Source organism: Engraulis encrasicolus, chromosome 8 (genome assembly GCF_034702125.1).
Source record: "Engraulis encrasicolus isolate BLACKSEA-1 chromosome 8, IST_EnEncr_1.0, whole genome shotgun sequence".
Lineage (NCBI taxonomy): Eukaryota > Metazoa > Chordata > Actinopteri > Clupeiformes > Engraulidae > Engraulis > Engraulis encrasicolus.
In genome coordinates this window covers 26,626,470-26,631,940 of record NC_085864.1, presented here as the reverse complement: position 1 = coordinate 26,631,940, position 5,471 = coordinate 26,626,470, and the positions used below count along the sequence as shown (strand labels likewise).

Sequence of the window (5,471 nt, the reverse complement as noted above, 5' to 3'; positions counted from 1 at the left end):
TGGATGCACCTTCAGTGTGTCATGGCAAGGGAAACTGTCTACGACTCACACCCTCTCCACAGGTGTACCCCAAGGACCCCTTCTGTTTGCAATATACAACTCCTCCCTGGGACGTGTCATTCAAACATGGGTTCTCATACAACTGCTATGCTGATGACACCCAGATGTACCTATCGTTCCGTCCAGAGGACACCACGGTTTCGGAACGCATCTCTGCCTGCCTCACCGACTTATCAACATGGATGAAGGACCACCACCTACAACTGAACCTGTCCAAGACAGAGCTCCTGGGGATCCCAGCTAAAGAATCACTCAGTCACAACATCAACCTCAAGATAGGCTCCACCATCGCGACCCCAAACAAAGTCGCCAAAAACCTTGCTGTCATGATTGATGATGAGCTGTCATGCTCTAACTACATCAACTCAGTCACCCGGATCTGTCGATTCCAGATGTCCAACGTACGGAATATCAGACCTGTGCTGACACAATATTCTACACAACGACTGGTCCAGGCCACGGTCCTGTCCCGCGTTGACTACTGCAGCTCACTCATGACAGGTCTACCTGCTTGTGCGGTAAAACCTCTGCAGATGATCCAGAATGCGGCGGCACGGTTGATATTCAATCAACCCAAAAGGACCCATGTTACTCCTCTATTTCACTAGTTTACCCTTGAGTGCTTGGTGTACAATATGCGTGAGTGGCATGCTGGCTGGCCTCGGTCCTAGAATGTTAAAGCGGAGATCATGCGGGATGATCATCCGCGTCCACCCCCATGTGTATGTAGGGATGTAGCTGGATACTCTAGAACTAGTGAAATAGGAGGAGTAGGGGGAGGTGGTGGGACAATCCGGAAGCCTTCGCGCATCACAGGTGGAAGGGAAAGGAGGGGTTTAAATGTCAGCGAAGGCGGGAGCAAGTAATGACAGCTGTCAATCACTCGCGGGTTTCCTCCCGAACCATGTTTATGTATAAACAACATTTCACTAGTTTACCCTTGAGTGCTTGGTGTACAATATGCGTGAGTGGCATGCTGGCTGGCCTCGGTCCTAGAATGTTAAAGCGGAGATCATGCGGGATGATCATCCGCGTCCACCCCAAGAATGCAAGAGACCAACCAGCAATACCGATGCGAGGTCCGTCCGCATCCCAAAAGAGCAAATTGGCTCAGCAGGACGGCGGAGCTGACTGGAGGACCGAGGGCCAAGCTTAAACAAACAAACATAAAAACAACCGAAATTAACGTTTCAATAACGGGAGATAGCGATTAGAACTAGCGATTAGAACTAAGAAGCGAGTGCTTGATGCGCACGACGGATATCTGCCAGATTGGTTCGTACGTACAGTGCGTAGGCGTCGGAGGACCAGCGACCGAGCGTCTTAATTTGTTGCTCAGATAACCCTTTGGTAGCCGCCGTGGTGGCCGCCCCAATTCTAAAGGAATGGGCCGAATAACGTTCTGGAGAAAACCCAGAATTGGCGAGAACCGATTTCAGCAAACATTGAAATGTGTGGCGGGTAACGGGAGTACCGTTATCCGTGACGAACAGTGGGCAGGATGGCGGGGACTGAGATGAGCGGTACGCCAGGTATCGAGACATGTATTGGTGAGGGTTGAGGTCGGAATCCAAATTGAAAATAAATATTGGGTGACCTTTTCTGAACTGGTCCGTTTTGCTTTGTTTGACAAGGAAACGCATGGTGTTTTCGTCAACGTGTTCCAGATCCGCGATGCAAGGGTGTATAGCCGGATTAAATTTGTGGTTAGGACAGGTGAATTCGCCACATCGTAACATTCCGAAAAAAGCCAGAACGAACATGGCAGCGAGAGTGAAATTTGTGTGAAATGACATGAACCCATTGTAGAGGGTGGTGAGACATGCGGCGAGAACCGTGCGATTAATGGGGAGTCGTAAGTCAGGGCTAGAGCGGGGCTTTTGTTTGCGAATGCCCTTGAGTAAAAGCGAGACTCTACTGTCGGAGAATGACTGGCAATCGGAACCGTAAATTAATTTGTGCATGAAATGCACGCCCGACAAATAGGCTTTGATTGTGGCGGGACTGAGGTTTTGGAGCGTAAAGGCGTGCGTAATGAAGGAGGATATTGTGACCGTGTCGAAGCTAGGAAAGGGCAGGGAATGTAGTGCGTGGAACTGCTTGAAGCTGGACCAGGCGGTCCAGTATGACTGCATGGTATTGTGAGAAATCGCATTGAGGACTAAATCGGTGGTGGTTTGTTGCAGATAGCTCAATGGGTGATTCACAGGAAGATGGTCTCTGAGAATCTCGGGAGGGGCGTGGGGAGCTCGTCCGCATCTGGTGCCAACGATCTGAATTTCTGGAAATGAAAACGAGAGAGGGAGTCAGCGATTTGGTTGTGGTGACCTGGAATGTGGGCTGCTCTTATAATGAATTGATAACTGGCCGCGGTCCAGACGAGACGTCTGAGGTATGGAGAGACCGTTAGAGATTTCGTGCGTGTGGTGTTAATGGCATTTACGACTGCCTCGTTGTCGCTATGAATGAGAACGCTCTTAGATCGCCATTCTTTTCCCCAAACTATGGCTGCGAGGACTATCGGGTATAACTCGTACACGGCTGAGGATGGGGCATCCGCGCACCTCTCCAGAAATGCTTGGGGCCAGGTGGAAGCGAACCAGCGCCCATTGTAGTAACCACCGAACCCCACCGAGGGGGCTGCATCGGTGAACAGTTGCAGATCATCTGGGGATAAAACACAGTCATCGTAAAACATGCATAGACCGTTCCATTCATCTAAAAAACAGTTTCCACAACCTGAGGTCTGCGAGACCGTGCGCGTCGATGTGGACGGTGCCAGAGAGCGACGGGGTGGCTGACGCTGTGGAGAGGAGGAGTGATATGAATGGGCGACCCTGAGGGATAACGCGCATGACGAAATTTAGGTGACCTAATAGGGATAGGAGCCCTTGTTTCGTGCAGGAGGGGGCATCGAGGAACGAGTCGAGTAACACTGAAATTCTGTCTCGCTTCTCCTTGGGAAGCGCCATTGAAAATTCGTCGGTATCCAATGTGATACCGAGGAATTCCAGTCTGGTTGACGGCCCTTCAGTTTTCTCCGGGGAAAGGGGAATTCCCAGTTTGACGAAAACATAGGATAAGGTGGTAATGCCTGCGGCTGGAGGCTGGGACGTGGGAGTAACGACTAAGAAGTCGTCCAATAGATGCACAAGTAATTTGAGGTTGTGGAGAATCTAGCACAGGGATTCAGACAGCGTGTCGGAAATCTTGGGGCTGCTCCGACAGCCAAAGGTGAGACGCACTGCAAAATACAGTTTCCCCTGCCACTTAACGCCGAAGAGGTGCCAGAAGGCTGGGTTCAGGGGCATGACTTTGAACGCAGAGGTGATATCGGCTTTGGCCAGCCAGCTGTGAGGGCCGGCCTCCTTTATCAGGCGTACGGCGTCATCTACGGAATGGTAATTTAGCGAAAAATCGTCGAGGGGAATTAAACTGTTGATGCTTGGAACTAGGTTTTCGTGGGGGGCGGACAGATCTATTATCAGCCTCTTTTTACCGGAATATTTGCGTGTGGCGATGCCAATTGGATTCACTCTGTAGACGGGGAACGGGGATTTGTTTAATGGGCCAATCATGAAACCGGATTCTACTTCCTTGCGAAGGAGGGACGTGACTGTGTCTGGGTCGCCCAGGGCCGACTGAAGGTTTTTGCACGAGAATGACTCGGTGGGTAAGGATGCGACGCCAGGGTGGAAACCGTGAGTTAGACCATGGATGAGGTAGTCGCAGAACTCTCTGTTTGGGTGGGATTCTAATTCGGACTGCAATAAAGGCACAACAACGGGAGTAGACAGGTAGTTTCGAGCACGTTTATTAGCGTTGCGCAGGACTGGGCAGATGGTCCTCGCATGAGCCCCCGCGCAATAGGAGCAAACGTGAAGATATCGACAGGTGGAGAGTGAGCACGCGTTTATATTAAACTTTCCGCACACTTCGCGGCCTTTCCAGGAGAGCGAGTTCCCAACATCTTCTATGTTGGCTGCCGTAGAGGACAAGCGAGCCGCTGAAGATGTGGGTTTGGAGGCAGTGGTTTTTGACTGGACGAGTGGGCAGTCACCGGAGCCGTGGCTGCGCCCGTTGCATAGAGCGCAGACGGTTGGTTTAACGCCTAAAAACACTCTGCTGTATATTTCCAGATCGAGGGCCCCCCAGTGCCTGCGATCTGTAAGTGCCTATTTGGTTCGGGCGCGAGATGGAATGGGATGGCGCGCCGAACATGAATGGTGGCATGAGTGGTGGCATCGGACAGGTGATGGGGAGGGAAAGAGGGAGCAGTTAGCACGGGTGCCAACTGGAAGGGGGTTGGGGTGGGGAGGGAAGAGGGGGGAGGAGGGAGTAGCGACGCTGTCGCTACCGATGCTGACTGGGTTCCGGAGGCAACTGCATGGATAGAGGACTGAAGAGATGGCTGAGACTGGATCCCGACCATGGATTGGGAACGCATGGAGTGAGATGGAGGGAGCTGCGGCTGCCGGCCGCTTTGGCGCGGGGGGCGCTGCCGTGCGTCAAGCCGTGCGTCAAGCAGGGCCCTGGAGACGGTGGATGTACATGGCCGGGCATCGTCGTAGGTGGCATCTTGCCTTGCGGGGCGTTTCCCTCTGGTTCGACGGGTGCTGGAGCTCGGGGTTGTCCGAGCGTCGAGAACTACGGCAGAGGGCACCTGGCGTCGGATGCCTCTCTCTGCGGCGCGAGGGGTGTGGACTTCCGGGTTGTCTCTGCGGCTGGCGTTACTGGGGTCGGATTCGGCCAGCAGGCGAAGCAGATGAAACTTTCTATCGGAGCGGTGGAACGATACGCCGCGGGAGTGGAGCGTGCTTCTGATTCGAGCCACCGTCCAGCGGATTGGATCGTCGCTCCCTTGGCGGTTCCTGGATGTAGAAGAGAGGGATGATGCAGGCGAGCGTTGGGAGACTCTCGTGGGAGCGGGAGAGGGGCGCCCACGGAGCCCGGTGAGAGGTGTTGATTGGCGGGCGGCTGGTCGGCCGGCACGCGGTAGGGTGTTTCGAATGGCAGCGACTGGGCTGGTGGTGGGCAGGTTGTTTAGCGACGAGGCGCGCCGGCGAAGTTTGGGCTGTGGAGTTTCTGGAATGACGTCGTCCAGCTCGTTAGAGGAAGCGTAGAGATCGATATCGGCCATAGCGCTTGCGAGCCAGCTGCGGAATGTCAACAATCCGGAAGCCTTCGCGCATCACAGGTGGAAGGGAAAGGAGGGGTTTAAATGTCAGCGAAGGCGGGAGCAAGTAATGACAGCTGTCAATCACTCGCGGGTTTCTTCCCGAACCATGTTTATGTATAAACAACATTTATTGAGTTGCCCTGGTTACTGATTGCCGCCCGGATCAAGCACAAGGCATTGACCCTTGCCTACAAAACCATCACAGGAACGGCCCCAGCTTATCTGAAGAACC

General features: G+C 53.4%; 1 pseudogene; it reads right to left on the bottom strand.

Annotated features, from left to right (window-relative positions):
• Nucleotides 1–2,095: 2,095 nt before the first annotated feature.
• On the bottom strand, nt 2,096–5,200 carry LOC134453824 (uncharacterized; annotated as a pseudogene).
• Between the last annotated feature and the right edge of the window lie 271 nt (nt 5,201–5,471).